Here is a 23,448-nt window from a genome sequence, read left to right as displayed (position 1 = left end):
TTGATGCTGGTTTGAACATTGCTTTGTCTCTGCTACTAGTTCAAGACTTCATCTAGGCACAGGTTTGAGCAAGACAGCCTAATGCAGGCCTAATACTAAATATAATAAGTATCCTTGTAATATGTAATATATAAAATATCCTGGATATTAAAATTATAATATATTTCTAATTTTAATCATTTTAGTTGTTCGATGGACACTTCAGACATAACCAATTATACCTGGTTAACGTTAGCATACAGTTAGCTTGCCTTAGCCGTTACTGAGAACTAAGTTCATTGCATTGAAAGTCTCATTGATCTTTTATGATCTATTATTATACACATAGCTTATACATACTATTAAATATCGGAAAATATTTAACATTGGTGGAAACAAAAAATGAAGGTAAACTGTCATTTACATTTTTTAAATGCTAGTTCAGGGTTGTGCTTAATTTCGGGTCCTCCTTTAAAGGGAAACGTCGGTATTTTTCAAGTTGGACAATAGTTTTCGTTTTTTTTGTGTCTAAGTGACTAATGGGGACAACAATTTTTGTAACTGGTCCAGTATTGGGCGAGGACACTGCAGCTGGTAGCCGTGACATGGGCTGCAGTGTAATCAGACGGGGCAATAGCGCATCGTCAATGTGTGTCCACCAAAAGTGCTTGTTTTGCCACTGACAGGCTCAGATTATTGTAAGTATCTGACAACTTCATGGAAAGGACGATACAAAGAAATAAAACTTTTTTCTTTACCTTTGACTTGAACCGGTTTGTTTGTTATTGTGTCTTCTCAATGAGAAGTATCGCGAGAGTTGTCGAAATCAGCTAAACATTCTTCAGCCATGACAGAGTTAGAGAATAGGAGTTCCGGGAGGAGTTTGGTTGGAGTTCAAAAAGCGTAGCGTAATGTTATCTAAAAGATTTTCAAAGCCTTTGCTGAATATTTAGCTGATTTTGAAAGCAAAACTTCCTATTTCAGAACGAGACTTCTCCCTGAAGCTAGACTTGGTTAAACACAATGACAAACAGTCCCCATTAGTCACCAAAGAGATGGGAAAATAGGGTCCAAGTTGAAAAATACCGGTTTCCCTTTAAGTTGTATTCTCTCATGTATTGTTTATTATTTATATATAATTATCATAATGTTATATATTTGATGTACTCATAGTATATAATATTTGATATTTATACATATGTGATTAATATAATTTTATATATATTTAATAATTACATTATTAATTATTATATAACATTTCTAGATTACATGTTTTATTATTTTATTTCTTCTTGTTTATTATTTTAATTCTTCCAGACTTTTGGACCAACAGCTACAACTTTGCCTCGCGTTTGTCAATCACGTATGATTTTGAAAGCTTTAACCGGAAACTAAACGTGTTGTTGTGCGTGTGTTGACAGTGGTTTCAGTCACATGGTGCTGCCTCGCTGATGGAGCCAGATGAGAGAGGCAGGAGGCGAGCCCCTCCGGTTGCGCGTCAGCATCCCCTCAAATAGGAATCCGCTGCTGTCACTTCTGCTCTACATGCTGAGAGACGGACGACTGTAACCCTGAAACAACAATTAAAGCCCAGATTCACTGTGATGTCAAAGAAGAAGAGTAACGGGAGGCTGTGAGGAGGCTGGAGCTTTTTTTTGTTGCAAAGAATGATAGTGAGGATCAAGGCGCGCTGTCCCAGGAGAACTCATCCGAAGAGCTGGCCGTGAGACACCGGGATGCTCCTCTAACGCACCGGGGGGTGAGTGAGTACAATTCACCCGATCTCCGTGTCCTTCGTTTTTGGTTCCACTTTGATGACATCTGGACAGTTTTGGACAGTTCCGCGTCCCTGTCCCCTCTTTAACGCCTCTGAATTATTCCCTACTCGATCCCACCTGTCTGATCAATCATTCATAGGCTTCTTAGTAAAGTGCAGCATAACCGGTTGGTCAGCGATGTGTGAAAGTTGCAATTTGAAAATGGTGCACTTTGCACCCATCTCCCCTCCTCCCCTTGCACACACCCCTAACTTAATGCATGCACGCATCAAGGTTTAATATCATGCAGTGCATTACAGTGAGTGATCAGGGGGGTCGATCATGTCCCTTTTTTAAAGTTTTGATTAAAGTGAACATGTGTTGCACAGTGTCGGTGTGAGCCTAATTAATAAAGCCTTTGTTTGGGGCTCTCCAATCACAGACACTCATCATTAATCCGCTGATGGCCCGGAGGGCGTGGGTTGCTGTATGCGATGATAAAGAGAAAGGCACCAGTCCTACTTACACAGCAGGGTCGATTAATTATGGACTCAGAACTGAAGAACTCAGTGACTGTTAGGAGCACAAGAGGAGACGTGGACATGTCAGGCGGAAACAGTGGCTGTTAAAATCAATTTCATGTTTAATCTTCAGCATTAATCAGTGAGTTGAAGGATATTTTTCACAAAAAAAACACACACACTCTGTTCTTTAAGATACATGATTGGCTTACAATGATGTCTACCTGGAAATGACAACATTCCTGAGTGATAAAGAAATCATTATTAATCTTTTCCCATGACTACATATGTCAGATTCCATGTATTATGATTCTTTCACCTGTAATAAGCTATAGAGTGAAATGCTGGCTGTGCTGCTGAATGTGTGGGTGTGGGTGTGAGTAGAACTTCCACAGCAGGCTCAGTGCATGTAGATGAATGAAATGCACTTACTATGCAGCAAGGGTTCCCATCTCCAGTGTGCGTGTGCGCGTGTGTGCCTGTGTGTGTGTGTGTGTGTGTGTATTTCACCTCATTACACTCATTGTGTTGACTTAAGCAGGAGGGTCACCCCTGAGGCCCGTTCTCCGGGCCTTATTGAGGAGTGATGCCCTGAATTACGCACTGGTGCTGATCGCAGAGGCGCAGGAGCACTTTGGGAGAAGAATTTCAGCTTACGTGTGAAGTTCATGACTGTTTATTTTAAAGGAGGCGTCATGTATGAATGTGACGTTTACAGCTATTACACAATCACCAGTATGAAGCTGCACTTACTACAAGTGCGTTCTGTTGAGAGGCGCTTAACTCCTGGATCTTGTGTGTTTCAAATTTGCGATGGAGCTCCAGCTCTGGTTCAAATCCCGAGCAATTATGTTCACAGTCTGCCCACGCACACTTTGCACAGGAGCTCCTCTATTCTTGGTTGTTCTACAAACTGACAAAAACTCCCTTACAGCCTGTGTGCTGCATTTCTCCCGAGGCGTTCTCAATATTCTCCCCGTGTATGTATTAAACATCAAGCTTGTCGAACTGCAGGCGTGGGGCCGAGCACTTTAAGGCAGAGTCAGCCTTCTGTGGAGGGTGACAGAACAGTCAGATGGCCCCCACAGGGCAGAGAACAATTCCTGCTGCTGATGCACCCAAGGCGACAGGACTGGAGCGCTCCTCCTCCTCCCTCCCCTCCCATCCACACTCCATCCCATCATCCCTCCCTACCTTCATTTCGTAGAAATGAACACACTCTCTTGGGCTCTCTTGCACACTTGCACACCTGCACCGTGACTTCAGTACTCTGTCTATCTCCCTTTTGTCTCCAATGCCTGCATGCATACATATATATATATATACTCTCTCTGTCATAAACACATGTGCAGACATGTGCCTAAGGAGCAATATTTATGAGTGGCTTTTTAGGTCATAAATCATACCTGCCTACACGCAGCATCTCTATACTTCACAGACACCTTCTTACATCCACAATCATAATTTCTTGTACTCACATCTAGTCAATCATAATCTACATATGCTACTAATCCTCCGAGCACATGCAAATAGCCTGAAGCCTCTTCTATACACCAACACAGTGACCTACACACAGAACTATTGTCTCTTACACACACAACTATACTTTTAAGTGTCAAAGTGTTCATACTGAATGCAAATTTTAGAGACGGCGAGCTGAAAATGTTTCAAATTTAGCATAAAATTCATACTTATTCATTTAATACTTATTATTATGTATGACTCTGAGGAAAATAATAGAAAGAATTGTGATTTCTGGTACATTTTGAGGTTGGATTGAGTCTGAGTTGTCACACAAACATACCAACAGTCTCATACATAGTACACTAGCTAGCAAATGTACAAATATAACACTTGCTGTTTAGGGTGAGTACATACACACTCCACAAACACAGTGGTCAAATTTAGAAATAAATAAAGTATAAAATAAAGTAAGACTGTACTGCAAGGTACAATTATATGAGATTGATGAAGGAAGTGTGAGTAAAGCACACTGATGTGTAAATATATATATACGAGAAATCCAGGAGCCATCCAGGAACTGAAAACATTTTCAGTTCCTGGCCTACAGCCCTTTAAACCAAGAAGAAGAAATGGTAAATAATCATATAAATCAAAGTGACCTTGCTGTTGTTCTGACAAAACTTTTAAAGTTGTCCTTATATCATCTGTGCCTCGATTTAAATTCTCCTTGAAGCCTAAACATTGCTAGCAAAGCCACTGGGTAAGAACACGCTTTGTTTCCAAGATGTCTGTGAGGCAGTCAGGAGCTTATCATTTCAGTTGCCTTCCTGTTCAATGAAACGACATTCTTTCTCAAATTAAAACTCTCTGAAACATCACTATTTCCCATCCGTCATTCTTTCTCACACACAATCTTTCGCTCTGTCTCCTAGGTTATCATCCTCTCTCACACACACACACACAATTATAGTCTTCACACACACGCTTTCAGTTCTGTCAGACATATTTTTCAATCTCTCTCACATACCATCATCCTGTCTTATAAACAATACAATTCTCTCTCATACAAACTACCACTTCTCACTTGCATTATAGAGGGTATAGTTGCGTATGATGGTGTGAGTGAGTAAGAATGATAATGTTCCTATGAGAACAAAGCGGCTCACAGTTATTGAGGGATTGGAAAACGTCAGTCATTGTCTATAGCCTTTGGGTTGTTTGTAAAAGGTGCAAAAGTGTGATGTGAGCTCTACAGATCAGAGAGTAAATGGTCCGTGAATCCTGAAAGTGTGAATGCGCACGTGCATGCGTGCATGTCAGCTGTGTGCATAATAGCTCAGGGATTGGGGGGCCGTAGATTGGCCAGTCAGCCAGACAGATGTGCCCTAGCCTGGACTTGGAGTACGGGGCCTCAAACTGGCCTGCCACCCAGCATTAGTGCCATGGATCCGTGACCAAAGGGCTCAGGGCACCAAAACTCACTGTCTGCATAAAATGCTCTCAATTATTAATACTGTGTATAGGGCAATAAGAAGCATTGCACAGACCAAAGGAGGAAAAAAAGGAAGTGGGCCCTGAAGAAAGAAAGAAAGAACTTTGAGAATGTGTCTGCGAGGGATGGCAAGCAGCAAGAAAATGAACAGAAGGAATTGTCTTTTTCATTATCGATTAATCTGCCGGTTACTTTTTTGATTGATCATTAGTGGAGAAAAAAATGCCATTCACAATTTCTCTAAGCCCGCGGTGATGTCTTCAATATGCTCGTTTTGTCTGACCAACAGTCCAAAACCTAAAGATATTCAATTTACTGTCATATATGATTAAGAAAAGCAGCAAATCTTCACAGTTGCAATAGTTTTATTTCTGCTTAATCCAGTGGTGAACAAATATATGGTCCAGTGCATTGGTGATACTCTCCCTTAAAACATAGAAAGAAAAAGTACACCGACCAGTCAGACCTTCATCTTTTCACAGTACATGACATCTCAAAATTCACACCAGTCTTTGTGTCACATGATTTTTCAATCCATACATTGAACACACAATTATACAGAATCCTCACCATATATTGTTGAGTACATGGGTAGTTTAGTATCCGTCATGTCAGTGTGCACTAAATACATTTCAGGCTTGGTACCGTATTGGGAGTAGCTCGCCCATTAGAGTGGGAGCACTGTAATTCATAAGTATTGATTCATGTCTCAGCAGCATTACAGCATAATGTCCCTGTACACGACCATATACAAGAGCAAGCACAATAAATAAAACAGCAACAACAAAGCAGTGATTTACATACATATGCTGTTAACTCCCCATAATGTCTAATGTGATAAAATCATAACACATGAACATGTAATAAAGTGCTCGCTCTGAATACCGCAGCTCCATTATTACATGTAGATAATGTACTGCATTCTCTGTTCCCCTTTAGCAGCCGAGCACGTGAGCTCAGAGATAACATCCTCTTCCCTTGAAGCTCGTGCCAACTTGCGTTGCCTTTTATTTTTTTTAAGCTACAATTTTTACACCAAACTTTATTCTGCATTGTTTAATGAAATAACAGACCCGCAGGTCCTCATCAGGTAATCTAATGTGATCTCACTCCCAACTCAGCAATCATTTTAGTTAATGAAAACCACTTATTACGCTTATTTGTTTCTCTCTATTGATATATTATTTAGCCTAGTGAACTTCTTTTAAATATGCAAGTGTGGCTTTTCAGTAATGGCTTATCTCAGACACTATCAGCTACGTCCCTTTCCGTTTATCTTCTACCTGTGGTTTCAAAAATATTCAGTGTGGTTCCCACGTGTAAAAAAGTCAGTCTAAAGTACACGGAGATCTACTACGTTTAGACAGAGATACCGCAGAGACATTTGTGAGTTTGCAAAGACACAATTTTTAAGCGACCTAAGGAAACTTGACTCAGCGTGACCTTCTTCGGCACTGTTTCTGCCGTCGGCTGTCGGACTGTTCCACTCTGCGTTCAGGCCTCACAGCTAAAGTACAGCAGGGAACTCTGTGTGTATCGCTGACGAAACAGACTTAAAGTTTGAGTTTGTCACTTTTTGTGGGCGGAGAAGTGTTTATACCAACAACAGTTTAATCTGCGCAAACAGAGCGAATCACCTGGGTCTCATTAACGAGGACGGGGATGCTCCCTCTCTTCCACACTTCTACTTTGTTTTTTCCGTGCTGTTAGGTGCATTTTAACATAAAAAAATATCGCCTGCTCTTGCTGGAAAGGGAGGAGTGTTACATAACCGCTTTTTAATGCTCTTGATTTATGCTGAGCTTCAAAACAGTGATTTGCTGGCTACAGGTGTGGTTCTTTAGACTTTGCTTCGCACTTCTACCCAGAGAAATTTAATATCAGCTTCCATGAAAATACACACGGCGGCAACAAACCAGATCAGCAGCTCACAAGGCAAGAAAAAAACTTCTACCATAAAGTAGCAAACACGTCTGCAGTTAGAAATGGGCCTGTTGCGTCATTAGATCGAGATCATTTAATGATGTAATCTTAACATATGCGGCAGCTACACTGAGGTATGAGGACCATCTTGTGAGTGAATATATCAGGTAGAGGAAGGATAACTGTAACAGAAATAAACAGACTAATGTATGCTGTTGCCTCAGTAAACATTCTAATGCAGTATCTGTTGTGACTTAATATATATTAACAGGATATAATGTGTGTAGCATATGTGTTTGTGCAAGTATGTGAGTGTGTTTCTACGCCCCACTCAGCCATCTGTCTTTATTTGCATATTAGTATGTATTTATTTGTATGTTTTTCCCTAATTTGCAACACAATTATGGTAATAACATGAATATGAGGAGTGTCCCTCCGCTATAAATGTCTCTTCCTGTTCAAGACACAGACAGCCAGTGTGCGGCTGCCGGTGGGCGAGTTCACCTTTGCAACAGTAGCTGTTTATTGATTCCTCTGACAGTCACACAGGTGTTAGCGATGGAAGATCAGCCTCTGCACTGGAAGAGCGCGAGGACAGCGGGGCATTCATGCTGACTTGTGTGTTTATTTATTCATTAACAGGCGGTTTGCTCCTCAGCTTTTCCTCAGAGGACCGTTTTCACCTGTTTTACCTCCTGAGGTTTCGAGATAGCGATGCATGCGGTATCAGATCGGTCTTGGGGTCTATGCGTACACACACATATGCACAGTAGCGCTTTCCCCCCACTTCACCCTCCCATGCTTACCATGAATGAGCGAGACTGTTGGGACAGTGGAAGCTAGAGGAAGAATTAAGGGTGGAGCCGGGGACTCTCGGGACTGTGGCAAGGCAGATCCTTTATTGATTGGTTTAGTAAGAGAATCCTCAGGCTTTTAGTGGTGCTGCTTAATAAGAGTGGCTTGTAGAGAGAGAGATCACATCAGCTGAACTCCACTCCAGAGGCTGCCTTCGGCTCTAAAGAATAGTTCACAGCAAATCAAAACATCAGCAGGAGAGGGCTAATCCATTTAGATGATGTTTTTTTGGTATTGAACAACTGTCAAGATTTGGAGAAATCTCTTTACATGAGTACTTGCGTCAGACTCGACATTTTTCTCCGTGAGGTCAGTTATACTGTTCAGTTTTTCAAGAGTGAAATAAAGGTCATAGACTTTTGTCACGAGGCTAGATGTTAAACACACTTTCCCAGCTCTGTGATCTTCCTATATTGAAACCATAGCAGTCAAATGTATGTGTATACGTATCTCATAGTACGTAGCAGGATCACACAAAGTGAACCTCCAGATCTTGCAGTGGGTTTTGTGTGCATGTCGCAGCGAGGATGTTGTGGTTTATGCATTGACATAGCCTTTTTTTTTTATTTTTTTATTTTTGCTGCACGCATCCTATCTGTCTAACTTGGTGTTAAGTCAAGAGCCCGGCTTCAGAGAAACACTGAGCTATTTTAGGAGGCAGCAGATTGTGTTAAGCGAGGAAGTGAAATGACACAACTGGGGTTGAGATTTCTTGGTGCCTGAAAACCTTGAAAATATCTTTATTTAGCCTAGTGCTTCTCTCCCCTGACACCTTGCAGATTGCACCTAGCTACCATCAGATAATGGGTAGCTACGGAAGCAAGCAGCACATCAAAGCCTGGAGATACACAAACACATCACTGACATTTTATTGTAAAATTACATTTTTAATCAAGAAGACTGTTATCTCTATACATAGATTATTTTAATCTTGTGTAAATTGTGCGTCATTTTGACATTTTAATATATAGATTATCAAATTTTAAGAACCAACTAATTTAACTTTGAAGAATGTGTGTGTGTGTGTGTATTATTGAGAGAAAGGCTGCAACTATTTTGGTCTGTTTTTGATGATTTAATTTTATTATTTATGTATTCACCTCCACATGAAAGAGAGCCGAGGTCCCAAGTGGTCTCTGTCTTTTTCTCCCTCACACACGTATTTCTCTCGTTCATGCAAACACACACACACACACACACACACACACACACACATACACACACACACATACAAATCCATATTTATTTAGTCATTTTCGACCATTTTTGTGGTTGAGAATACCCGTCAGCACTTTGGTATTTTTATTTGATGGGATCTATACACCTCTACCCTACCTCTGTCAGACTCAAGCCGATGCAGTTCCAGTGTAATTTGACACATTTGTGTGTGTGTGTGTGTGTGTGTGTGTACGTGCAGTACAATGTGTTTGCATGTGCTTGCGCTTGTTTAATGAAAGCACCTGCTGTGTTGGTCCCTTTCATTCACCCATCTGATCAATAGCAGACTGGGTCTGTCGGCGTGATAGCTGTCATGGAATCTCTGCTAACCCAATTAACCAAGCCGTGCGCTAACCCAATTAGCAGAACCCCTGCACTATATTAACCCGATTCACACTATCACACACACACACACACACACACACATCTCATTGACAGCAAACATGCAAGGCCAGCAGGTCAAACACCAAGTGAAATCACTACTGATATCATTTGCTTCCCCCATACTGAGCAGCAATGTCTGTAAAATATTAATGTATTGTAATCTTATGTTGCTCCTTTCAAGTTTCCCTTATAGAACTCAAAACACTGGATTAGCTCAGAAATAGGACTTTTATTGAATGTGGCATGTTTTACATTTTGCCAGTTTGAAAGAAGCCAGTGATTGCTGTGCAGTAGATTCATCTTGTCTAAAGAAGTATTTCACTGCACTCACGCTCAAGTTGAAAGATTTTGAACATTGTTTTTCTCTACAGCAGCCCAAGTTATTCTTGTGATGTTTCTCATCAGCTATGAAGAAAACTCACTTACTGATATAACCAGATGGCTAGCACAACTAACTTTAGTCCTGTATACAGATTATGTATACAGTCATTTTTCAAGAACAAAATGTAAAAAGTTCTCTAGTTCCAGCCTCTCAAATGAATATAATATAATACAAATTCATCATATCATCATCATATTTTCTGATTTCTTTAGTCTTCTATGAAAACTAAATTTAGTAAACTAAATATCTTTGGGTTGTTTGCTTGGACAAAAGACAACATTAAAGGACGTCACTTTGGGCTTTGGGAAACATTTTTCACCATTTTCTGACATTTTAAAGACCAAATGACTAATCGATTAATCAAGAAAATAAACAACAGATGAAAATAATTGTTAGTTGCAGCCCAAAATCTCATGTAACTTTACGTGTTGTCTGAACAGCTAGCCACTGATTTAATGATTAGCTATTACATTACCTGATTAAAAGTGCCTCTTTCCCTGCTTAGTGGCTCTGCTTTGAATAGTTTTCAACTGGATTACTGCCATCGTTAACCAGAAATAGCAGCACAGACAGAGACACAGCATGCCATTCTTATAATCTAACACCACTCAACTATGCAAATGACATAATAGTTAACTAATATACTGTATATAAGCCATATTGTGTATGGCTCTCAGCCTTAAACATCACATATTTTCAGTGTAGCAGCAGGCATTTCAGCTGGATCCGATTAGTCATCTGTGACTTTTCGACAGTGTCAGAGGCTGTGAGTAGTGTAATGGATGAGCAGGCATAGTAACTTGGCAATAGCTGTGCTGGAGTGGAGGTGTAAGGTAGGTGGCCTTGGACAAGAAGTGTAAAGAAAGGCAGCATGACTCACCTAGAGAGGAGCCTGCATACTCCATTGAGAAGCAACCCACAGAGCTCTCTCTCCAGTCTCCTCTTCATCTGCGATGCTGTGTAGGATAGTCAGACAGGGAGGGAGGGAGGGAGGGAGGGAGATTGATCGCAAAACATGCATGTAGGTTAACATTTCAGAATTCACCTGAGGTAATGGCTTTTCCATAAGCCGCCATTGTCGAGGCTGACCTGGCTTTTAAGACTGAATCAAATCGATGGCTTCTCCGTCTGAGGCTGGGAGGAGCAGGGGGAGCCTCTCTATGTCTGCACAGCCATGATAACACTGCTCAATGGGCACTAACCACCTTTCAAATGGAAATGGAATATCCAGTGAAAATTAGACACAGTCATCTGGATGGTACTTAGCACTGGGCACTGAATGGGAGATGGTAGCGTGACGGTTGAGGGGTGTGTCGCACTTTGGTTTTGTTGTGTCAGAGCGTAGCTTTTACAGGGCATTTGATGTTCATGCTGTGCTTTTTTTTTTTTTTCATTTGCACAATCAAACACACACTAACAGAAACTGTGTTGCATATCGGGGCATGTGAGGTTGAAAGCGAGCTTACAAGTGCAGAAAGTGACTCACCCAAAACCATGGGGGTTGTGTGCTGCAGACAGTATGATAACTTACAGTATACACTCATCACAGCGCATGTTCCTGTATGTGCCCTACCTCCTCTCCCCACATCTCTACTTCCAGCCTCTTGCTCTATCCCTCATTAGCCTGCTTGCAAACACACATGCACACCCAAACAATCTCTGGCTAAGGGGGTACATTCATAAATTTGCTGACGTGGAAAGTCAGTGCTGTGATCAGATTGAGTACCGGCTCAATCCTGTAAAACCCCAGGGGAATGGTTTAAAATAAATCACTCATAGATTCTGCCTGCCCTAAGGATTAAAGTGGAGGAAAGTGTGTATGAATGTGTGTGTGTTGGTCATCTGTCAAAATGAGATAGCTAAGTTTATCTGTGCACACGTGTCATTGTGTTTCTGTGAATTTACTGCATGTACATACAGTATATGTGTGTGTGTGTGTTACAGAGTGTAAAGTTGATGAAAAGAGCCACTGGGCGGGTGCTGTGGTAAATGCTTGCATGGAAGTGTCGACATGTGTAACTGCTCCAATTGGCTCTCTGGAGTCGTCCTCAGGGAAATAAGGGTAGCGGGCACAAGCAGAGATAGGCTGCCACTGACACAGAGTTATGTGTCTGCCCTAAATGTGCACGACTTTACTTGTTTTTACATCAAAGATTGATGTCACAAGGTGCGGCCAATGTGCAAAATATGCAGATATATAAAAAATATTTGGAAAATGTGTGTATCTGTGTGTGTGTATGTAACTAGGTTTCATTTGTTTTTCTTTTTATCATATGTCTAATAATTTGTGTGTGATTTGTCATTGTGTCTGTAATTGTCATAACATGCGCATATGTGTACATGTGTGTGTGTCTATAGGCTATGTGTGAGCAATGTGTTTGCTCAGGACCTCCAAGGACTCCATATGGTGTCAGGGTTGGTAAATGTGCTCTAGGGGCAGCATTCAGCAGCTGTTTGTGGACTCATAGTAGCACTAGGGCTACTTGGCCCTAAAATAATATCACGATATTTCAGGTAGTTTCTGCGATAATGATATTCTTGACGATATGACAAAATACTGAAAAATATTTTATTATTAATTTCAACAACATACAATTGCAACAAAATAAGGGTTATAGTTTTGTATGTCAGCATAACTGTAACAGTTTGCCTTCCAATATTCAGTAAAAACTAGAATTATCTCTCAGTTCTTTAATTTGTAAACAATGTCTGCTTGGTTTAGAACTCAAAATAGCTGTTGAACTCCTTTTGGCTTTCCTCATACTCAGCAGGGTGCGCCTGCTTGAGGTGGTGAAATGAGTTTGTTGTATTGCCCCTTTTGTTGCCACAGTCTTCTTGCACTTCTTACATATTACTGTGAATCGATGTACATCTGATCTTTTGTAACCAAAGCATTTCCTCACTACTGTAGTCGCTCCCCTTTTTGGAACTGACTCCATGGAGCCGATAGTGATGTTACTTTTGCCTTCAGCCATGCTTGTTGTTGCTCTTTGTAATGGTATGACGTCATTACGTCAACAAGTCGGAATATTGTTTTCACGATATTAATTTTTTTTACCATATTAAAAATTATACCGGTGTTATCGTGAACAGTATGATATGGCCAAGCAGCAACCTCCAGGGCTGAAAAATTAAGCCAACACGGAAGTGCCAAATACTGCAGTTCCCCAAATGGCCACTTGAGGCTGGCTCCAAAAGTGAGTCAAACCTCACAGACCCCCATGTTAAAATGCCCAACTCATGACTCATGCCCATTTCATGACAACTGTATGAGGAGTGAATTTTTATATAACTCACCCGTTTAAATTTTATTATGCACTATTCAGGGCGTGGCCACTTTGAGTGAGAGCTGCTACCACAATGTTGGTGAGGTAACATAACCATGGCGTAACCCCAGATTCACAGTATAGGTGTAGCCATAGCATTCATGAAAGTTAATTGTAACTAATTTTGGTCACCTAAAAAAGTCTTGTCCAGCCTTTGGTTGTTCTGAAAGACCCTTTAAGGAGAGAGATATTCAGTTTTTTTTCTGGTAAGTACATTTTGTTTTAATGATTTTAAGCCTGTTTTTTGCTAGAGAAAATTAGCATTAGCATTATCACATTTAACCATAGACTGTAAATGCAACATGCTAACCAAGCTAGCTGCTAGCATTAGGGTCAGCTCCACCCTCTCGTCCAAATATGGTCACTTCTGGCTCCAAAAATCCAAGATGGCGACGATCAAAAGGCAAACTCAAGACTCCAAAAGGGAGTCCACAAACCAATGGGTGACGTCATGGTGGCTATGTCCATTATTTTTTACAGTCTATGGATATGGCACACCCTTAAGTAGCACACACTGAACCATGGCCTTAGGACTATACCGTGTAAAGGCCTGTGGCTGAGTTGACGTCTACCCACAAACCCAATATCATGCAATACAGCCAGCATGTTGTGGGTTTTAAACCTCCCACGTCACCTACTTAGCCAAATACCGTGCTTTTTCTCTCCCCTTTCGTTTTTGTTTTGTCTTTCTGCACTTTTGTTGAGACAAAGAAAAAAATGACAAGAAAAACAGTGTGTTATGCATGTGCCGGAAGATTTCTCATAAGAGTAAAAACAACAGGTGTGGTATGCTTTAGTTTCAGACCACAGGAGCAAGACTGCAGGAGGTGCTTAAAATGCCCTCTTGTGCAGAAAGGTTGAACGCCACGGTAGCTGAGTTTCAGTTTTGCTGGTAATTCAAAAAGTATTTTTCTTTGTAAGGTGCACAGTTGGCTTAGAGAGAAGATAACGGAACTAATTCCTTCCCTCTTCTCCTTCTGCTCTTTGATCCTCACCTCCCGCTTCATATCTCTTTGATTGCCATGTTTATGACAGCCTCTTTTCCTTCTCTCCTCTTGCCTCTCTCCTCTCCTACTGTGTGATGTGGCATGTCAGCGGTTCATCTTCCGTTGGAGGGCTTCTCGCACTCGCGCACGCTCAGACGCACACGTAGACACACACACACATATGGAACACACAGTCTGAGCGAGACACACCCGCCCTCTTTCTTATAGAGGTAAAGTGAGTGCACCAGCATCCGCGATGAATAATTGAGTTATCTGGCTCCGCGCAGAAATAGCAATCTCCCCACACAAGTGTGAAAACATCACTCGCCACCCGAGACCTGGGAACTGGCGCTGCCATGTGGGTCTACACGTGCATGTGTGTGTGTTTCTGTTTGTTTGACTTTGGGGGGGGGGGGGGTTGCATGCGAAAACATGGGGGTATAATCCTGAAGTCATCAGATGTTGTGCTGAGTTTTTGAATGAATTTGTGATGTCTGAGGATCTATACAGAAAAACTGAACAGGGCCATGACACATAAATGCCCTTGGAAACTGAAAAATCTAAATGTTTCTCAGTTAACTTTCCATCGAGCTGGGCTGCCATAAATGATTTGTGGGAGCGTGTGACTCTGGGATTCTTTTGAGTCTGTCTTGAGGAAGAGAAATACTTTGGAGTTTGATCACAAAATAGCTGCGCACATAGCCTGAAGCTTCAAAAATGTGTCTTATATACAGTATATATTGAGTTACTTCATTAGGTACACCTGTATCTAGCAATCCAACACAATACACCTGCAATAATTCCTACCTTTGTGACGCTTACAATGTTTTTTGGATCATCCATTCATCTGTGATCATTTTTGAGACTGTAGTTAGTAGTGAATAGCAGCGTTTCTAATATTTTGTCTAGAGCTGCAACAATTAGTCAATTAGCAGATGGACCAAAAATGTGTCTGCAACTACTGTATCTTGATAATCTAATAATTGTTCATTTATTAAGCAAAAATGCCAAATATTTGCTGGTTGCAACCTCTCAGATGTGAGGATTTGAAGCTTCTCTGTGTCGTCTGTCTGAGAGGAAACAGCATTTTTCTCAATTTTCTGGCATTTTATAGACAAAACGATTAATCAAAAAAATAATCTGCATATTAATTGATAATTAAAATAATCATTAGTTGCAGCCCTAATTTTGTTCTGCATTTACATGAAATTACATGTGCAATGACTTACCTGTCCATCTACATATGTGTAGGTGCACAGGTAAGTCAGTGCAGTCACTCTGTTGATGTAGTCATACAGTATATTAAAATGTAAAAGAGGACAATTCTTCATAGTGCAAACTGGCAATTTTCCTGCACCTCTAATATTAAATAGTTTAAAATAAATTGTCAGTGCTGCATGAAGAGTAAGCCCTATTTTTACAGCCTCATTTGATTGTGATGACAGCACCTCTGGAGATTATCATTGCTGTTTAAATCCTCATAACTAGTGTTATTGGTAGAGCTTAAGCATTCCGTCTGTCTCGGCAAGGACTGACCTGATGTAAATCAGCTACGAGGCCTGGCATATACCCTCCATGTGAGCGACTCCCGGGAGCTCTCTGAAGCAATCCGAGTGGTGACACGACAAAGCTGAGGGAGCAGAATCACAGCAAACTGACAAATAAGGCCAAATCTGACAGGCGAATCCTCAGAGCAGCTCCACGGTTTGACAGATCCTTCAGCAGAGGAGTGTGAGCCAACGCCCTTCACAGCGGCAACATTCATTAATGCTATTTCGTAACGCTACGGTAGAAATGATCACGTAGTAGCGAGTCTTTGGGAAATAATTAACTAAGCACATCAGATATATTACAGACATTATTGTACAGTATGTGTTTAAATTGAGATTAAATAGTGAGGTTTGTAGGTATCTACAGCCAGGCAGTCTTCTATGTAGTGCAGTAACGTGGGCAACCAGCTGTTAGGTATAAAAGCTCCGAGCTATGTTATGGGGAGACGGTGGCAGATTAAACAGCAATCCTACTGATCCAGCCCACACACTTCCCATCCCCACTCCCCCTCCCCCTCATACACACACACACACACACACACACACACACACACACACACACACATTCATCATGGTGAAGAGGTGCTGCTATGAGTGACCACTTTGTCTTCTGTTAGGCTGCAATGTTAAAGAGATCTGGTCTGTACGTGTGACAGGCTGCTGCCATAATAGGGAACAAACCTGGAAACAGGGCGAGGGTGAGACGGAGTCTGAGTGTGCGGGGTTAAATCTGGGGCAGGCTGTCCCAGGATGGACGGCTTCAACAGCTGCCAGTGTGGATATGGGGAGGGATGCTGGGATGATCCTGACAATATCAAGACACTAGAGATAGCAAGACATGATGGCAGAGCACACAACGAGCGAAAAACGGTGGATCCCGGCGTCTTGGTGCGGTTATGAAGAGTGTGTGTTTGCATATGTTTGACAGCATGCTTGCACTGGCATATACTGCAGCCTGTGTGACTTCGATTTAGCAACAGCAAGCAGTTTGGTTTTAGGCTAAACGAAGTGAGCTCCAGGCCCGTGGTCTTTGCTCTCTCTGTGTTTTCGACAGGCTTAAGAGTCTTTAGCGTGGAAATCGTCATTAATCTGCTCTGCGCAGACAAGTTGGGCAGAGCTGGGAATATCAAAACATGTAGGGAGAAGTCTCCCTGGATCATTTGAAATCCTGTTTGGATGTTTCACTACATTGCAAGCGGAGAGATTGAGCCGTTCCCGCTCCCGCTTTTTTTGCGTCTGTCTCACTCATTCTTTTGTTCTGGTGTTTTCCTCTCCCCTCTCCTCTCCCTTTTTTTTCCCGTCTTTCTCTTTTTCTGACGTTCTCGCTGTGACTTCTTTCTCTCTAGTCTGCCTGTCTCTCTCTCTCTCTCTCTCTCTCTCTCTCTCTCGCTCACTCTCTCGCCTCTCCTCTTTTTGGTGCTAGATGGGGGATTGGGAGGGTTCCTCCAAATTGGCACACAGATGAATAATGCATCTAAAGCAAAAGCAGAGAGCTGGGGTTGTCTGTCAAATTCTTTCTCTGTATTACAGTTATGTCGAGAGTTAGGCTGATACTTCAGAGGAGAGAAAAAGATGTTCATTGCTCTTTACCCAACTTCCCATTTACTTTTCCCGCTGTCATTAACTCTTTATTGTTGGTAAATGCGTGCATGCATGTTCACAGAGCACTGTGGGCATCACGCAACTCACACGCAGATGCAGGCTGTGAAGGATTCTCGGATTTTTTTGGAAGTTTTTCGGCAAGGCTGCTAGTTGTTTTTGCTACAACACACATCCATAATGCATGTGTGGGATTTTGATTTCATTTGATTCTCTGTCGCTGTGTGCATGAGTTTGTGTGCATGTGTGTGTGTGTGTGTGTGTGTGTTCGTATTTCTCGCTATTCCCAAACTGCGGTGTTAAAAAGCAAACTGCACTCGTGAGCATAAGCTCACAGTAGCACCATCATTAAAGTAATGAGCAGGAAGTTGGCACTGAAGTCAACCATAAACAGAGAGATAGAGAGAGAGAGCGGGAAACAGGGAGATCCCCAATCCCATAAGGATAAATCTTAAATCCTGAATGTTGCTTCTGACTCATTCTGGTTAATTAAGTCGAGTCAAGTGAGAGGAAAATGGGGTCTTGGCTTGCCTGAGTCTGTAGGATCAGCACTATACTATATTTGCGGCTTATGAAGGAACTGGAACTGTCCTCTGTGCACTCAGAAAGCACTGATAGAACAAACTGTATCAAGTCTATTCGGCTTATTTTTATTAGCTTGACCCCTCACAGCCTCTCACACACACTTCCCGTCAGGTTTTAAATTTACATACACACGCCAAGAGTGAATGCTCCCATTCAGCATTTGGTTTCAGGGTATGTACACTACAAGAGTTTTGTTCATCACATTTTAGCATTTTGCTCCCGTTTGTGGTAGATGTTATTTGCACATATCCTGCACTCAGCAGCTAAAACAGACACACACATCCACCCCGAAAACAGAGAGAAACAAAGAAATCTGTTGAGCAACCTTTTGGGATTTTCTTTGTTGTTTTATGGTGGAAAGATTTCGCCATGCGACACAGGATGAGGCAAACGAATGAAATGTCAAAATCCTGTGTAACTCTAAAAATAAAACAACACAAGGGTTTGCCATTTGAGGACATCATAGGCGGCACGATCGGGTGTGGGACAGATAAGACAAACAAGCGAAGTGGAGCTGCCAACTGTCCTCTTCTGAGAATAGAAGAGAGTGGATTTTTACAAATGTTTATGTGTTTAACATTTTTAACCAAGTCCCCTTAAGATTAGAAATCTTTTTTTTTTTCCTACCCATCATCATGACAGATATAAACATGGCAGACAAACAACAAAGGTCTTTACATAAGCAAAAATAGCATCAAATGAGGCCATATACAACATACACCCTATAATTTATTTATATAGTAATTACATCATACCATTTGATGAGGTAGTACAGACACAGATGTACAGATTTAACCTTAACCCTACCGACTGAGGTACCCGCAGACCCCAGAGATATACTTTCTTGTCATCTCTCACAAATGCTTTATTCTATCGTGCCAATTTTTCAGGACTTTGTCAATCAATTTGTTCCTAATAACTTCATGTATTGTGTTCTGTTTTTGTTTATAATTAGCACTTTTTAAAAATACCATTGTTTTGGGGTCCTGGGGGACCCCAGTCGAAAGCACACAATTCTGCCTATGCAGTATTAATAGATGGAACTACTTATTAAGTTCATGTTCTAGTTTAAAGTATCACACACTGTCGGTAGGGGGGGTGAGGAGGATGAGGGGCACTCTGTCAGTCATTTTGAAGGCTTTGTGGAAATATTGTACTTGGGATAAAAGCTGCAATTTGTATTAAAGACAAAATATATTTTCATTTTATACAATATGCAAATTAACTGTAACTTTCCCAAAATAATAATAATCTGTTGTTGTTTTTTTCAGATGACATTAATTACATAATTAATAATGTTTTGAGAAGAAATACATTAACATTTTCCTATGATTGTTGTTTCTTATAGTTTATTCTCGGGGTCCTTATTATAAGGCCGGCGTTATTCTACATTCTTCTTATTGTCAAGTCAACAAATGCCATGAAAGACTAATACCAGTAATACATTAGTCTTTCACTCAGTACTTTTTCTCTACCGTTTCTGTAGTACTCAATACCCATGCTTATTAATTCCTACTGAAAACATTGAAAAAAACAACAGAAACACAAACGTAAAAAAAAATTTTTAAAGGCTATGTAATTTCACGAAACAGGTGTTGTAGTTTTTGGCAAACATTTCACAAAAAGGAGTAAAAAGTGCTTTTGATGGGAACTATGTTCAGCTGCAGATTACAGTAATACACATTTGGTGCTGTAGTGAGTATTTACAGCAGTAAAGCAGTGTGTGTGTGTGCGGTTGATTTAAAATAAACTACAGTGCCAATCTCATCCAGTGCAACAGTTTGACTTATTCATCCATTTTTAACATGTTTTGATGCTGATGATGATGTTTTTGGACAACAGTGGAGGTCTATGACACAGAAGAAACACATACAAACCTTGTTAGTAGGATCAATCAGTTTTGATCTTCCAATCTGTTGACAATAAAAAAAACTTGAATTTCACCAACCGTATCCTTTAAAAAGTGTACATATAATGTACATGATCGCATTTAACAATTCAGAGATAATTGCACACTTGACACTTAATCGTCTCACTCATTAAGAGAGGGATGTTTTCAAAGCTTTGAGCAGAGTTCAAATCATATTTGCTCTTGCTTATGAGATTAGAATGTTAGTCCAGGACAAATAGCTCAGCAGGTTATGTTCACTTGATCTGTTATGTGACCACTTGTAGCGGGTCGCTTTGGGATAGGCACTAAATTGCAAACTGAATTTCCAAGTGCCGGTAGAAGGTCTTAGTCCTCAGTGGGTGTGTCTGTGAGGCTTAGAGATAGGCATTGCAGCTGATGGCAAAAATGTCAGAGGGTTAAGCTGTAACCCCCTCCCCACCCCTCCCACCTCTGCCTTCTACTGTCTCCCTGCCTCCCTCGCTCTTCCTTTTTTTTTTTCCTCTCTGTCTCCCCATCACTCCCATGTTGTTGTGCACAGTGCAGCAGTGTCCCGCGGGGCCAGAGATTGCCATGGACATGATGTGATTTCTCGTCTCTCCTCTCAGCTGTAATGTGCTGTAGTCCGGGCCTCTGATGAACTTGCCTCGCGATGTTTGGAAGACATGTTGCCCTCCACACTCCCATATTTTTCCTTTACCATCACCATTTATTTCCGTCCATCACAGATTATGTGTCCATCGATGACTTATCTTCAAAAAGCGTGATGGTTGGGTGAACAGTGGGCAGACTGCTTCACAGCTTGATATCCAGGGGCTGATGTAACTGAACATCTTTCATACATCTAATAGGGATTGTTAGCCTGTAACTGACGTCTTGGTTGTTTACCTCTTTTTCGAAGTGGCATGTGCTTAGTTCATTTCATTCATTTATCGAGCAAGAGTAGTGCCACACACTCCCCCACACACACACGAATGCAGCGATCCTCACATCTCGCGGTTTACTCCATTGTTGTTGCCCTTGATAATAATCACTTAGTTGGATTTGTCCTTATGTGATGACAGAGACTGAAAGCCGCACTCAGGAACATGACGGGGACATATCAGCCTTGTGAATCTCTGGCAACAATTAGGAAAATTGAACGGATGCCGGCTTTGTTAATCCAATGTAGAGAGAGGGAAAAGAGGCTTTTTGGGGAATCTTTATGTGATAAGTACGGCCGGCTTAGGGAGGGAGATACAAGGAAAAAGTGACCATCAAAGTGTGACACTGAATTGGAAGTGGCAAGTGGAAGTGGGCTGTTCTTAGGTGGGGAGGAGCACAAGGTCATATGGGTCATATTCTCACAAGCACTTGTAGTACGTATTGTGTTTGGAACATATGATATGACTGTTTTACTACGAACAGTTTCTCTTTTGGTTTGAGATGCTTAAAATCTAACTGGAGTAGTATCCAAGTATCCAATTATCTGTTAGCATCCAAATGTTTCGCTAAAATGTCAGTTTAAAATACTGTCTCAGTCTCTGTATGCTTCCCTATAACTCTTCACCAGAGCTGAAATAATAGAAAACACTTGAACACTAATGAAATACTATAAATATCATCCAGAGGCAAATTTTGATGGACCTCTGATGTTTTGAACCACTTTGTAGGTACAGCAAATGTTATAAACGGTTCAGTTCAACAAAAACATATTTTCTCACTCACTCATAGTGCTATCCAGCCAGGCAGATAGTGTCAGTTTTATATTCTTAATCTAGGGAGGTGAATAGAAGTTAATTTGTGCAGAACAGCTACATGTCTTTCCAGAAACAATGTCCTCTCTGTCAACAGTTTTCATAGAGACCATTTCTTACGTTGGAAGTACAGTAGGTTTAATGAAAACTGTTCTCTCCGAGGCCCGTGGGTTATGTAACTGGGACATTGATTCAGAAAAGACAAGCTCATTTTGAGTAAAAAAAAAGAAAGAAAAGAAATTCCATTCACATCCAATGAATTAAATGCATGCATTAAATCAATGCTCGTCTGCATGGCTGGATCATTACTAGTGATCAGTGAAGGAATACGAGGTGCTTTTTGCTTGTTTGATTGTTTGTTTAACTGACCGTTTAAGGCTGGTTAGAGACACCAGGAGCTGTAGAGCTCCAGAACTTGATTGATTCTTATTACATTAGTGGTTATAGTGTCGGGGATAACTGTAACAGGGTAAAAATACATCTAGATTCACTCCTCGGAGAAACACTGTGCTTGTGGTGTAATTTAAGATTGTTCAGTTTCTCAAACTGACAGTCACAAAACATTTTAATGTAAAATTCTGAGATCTAACACAGTATTACTGTATTATGATGCAGGTCTATGAGTCTGCATATTCCCTTCTCTGTTTCCAACACTTACATAATAGTTAAAGAGAATAATTTAACTGTGCTGAAGCTCTCATCCATTTAAAAAAAAACAAAAGTCAGGTGTGCTTATTAGTTTTGAGGATGTGCTGCTTTGTTTGTGATGTGATAATAAACTGAATCTTTGGTGCTTCAGACTGATGGATGAACAAAACAACCAATGTGAGATAATCAACTTAGTGTTTAGGAAATGGTGGTTGTCATTTTTCATTATTTCTGATATTTTATAGACCAAACAATTAACCAGTTAATTGTGAAAATAATCATCAGATTAATCTATAATGAAAATAATTGTTAGTTGCAGCCCTAATCATGAATTGTTATAATTGAGCCTTTGAGTATACGAGAATGAGCACAGCAGCTGCACAGATTCCTTTAATTTTAGGTGATTGCAAGGAATCACTTAATGCACTTTATACACACTCAGCCTCCCAAAAGCTGCTCAGTTTATGCTTTGTACAGCATTCGGCTCTGTTTGTATAAAAGTCAATGTTCAGTTTTTCTGCTCTTTCAGTAAAAGCGAGCCTACACAGGAAGCTGAACCAACATCTCTTGAGCCAACTACTGACGGCATTAACAATTTATAGCGACTCATGATGTAATCCAAAATGTAACAGTAAATGTAAATGTCATCCCTTAAAACGTAACTGAAATCAGGTTACGCTTATTTTTAAACCTTCAAAAACTGCCCCACTTTTGAAGCAGCGCTGCCATCCGAGAGACCCCAATATGATATTTCCGTCATCAAACAGGATTGTTCTTGGTAATTAATTACTCATTTAATTAAAACAGATGACACATCTAATTAAACAGATGACATTTTAAAAAAAAACCACTATAATATACTGTAAATTCATTTACAAATGAAAACCAGCATTATGTTATCAAGGTCTGTTGAATCCTGTTACTAGAAAAATGTTTTTGTGATTTAACCTACATGAGACGAGGCTGCATGGATCTGGATCTGACAGAATTGTGAATGATGAATAAATTCCTTCAAGAAAACTGTTAAAACACAAAGAAATGAAAGTGAACTGGGGTCTGTTGAAGCTGAGAGCTGGAAATTACAATTATAAAACTCAGATTGTCTCAGAGTTTGTCTCTTTTCAACAATCTATTTTAAGCATAACTGCGAGTAGA

The 23,448-nt window shown here is 40.7% G+C and overlaps 2 protein-coding genes across 6 annotated transcripts in view; one reads left to right on the top strand and one right to left on the bottom strand.

The window, feature by feature from the left end:
* Window positions 1-818, bottom strand: part of nkain4 (sodium/potassium transporting ATPase interacting 4) — a 55,192-nt gene extending 54,374 nt beyond the window's left edge. The window contains exon 1 of the mRNA XM_067592499.1: window positions 738-818. The gene's annotated coding sequence lies outside the window, so the exon portion shown is untranslated. The remainder of the gene's footprint in view (window positions 1-737) is intronic.
* A 561-nt stretch (window positions 819-1,379) lies between these two features.
* LOC137184637 (uncharacterized) overlaps window positions 1,380-23,448 on the top strand; it is a 36,368-nt gene continuing 14,299 nt past the window's right edge. Inside the window, exon 1 of one of the 5 annotated variants that reach the window (XM_067592492.1) lies at window positions 1,380-1,738. The gene's annotated coding sequence lies outside the window, so the exon portion shown is untranslated. Of the gene's footprint in view, window positions 1,743-16,580; window positions 16,741-23,448 lie in introns of those variants that run through there. The other 4 variants (XM_067592498.1, XM_067592493.1, XM_067592494.1 and 1 more) reach the window with 4 other exon arrangements.

The sequence above is a fragment of the Thunnus thynnus genome, chromosome 6 (assembly GCF_963924715.1).
Source record: "Thunnus thynnus chromosome 6, fThuThy2.1, whole genome shotgun sequence".
Classification (NCBI taxonomy): Eukaryota; Metazoa; Chordata; class Actinopteri; order Scombriformes; family Scombridae; genus Thunnus; species Thunnus thynnus.
Note: the sequence above shows the minus strand (reverse complement) of the source record. Positions and strands in the feature narration are given on the sequence as shown.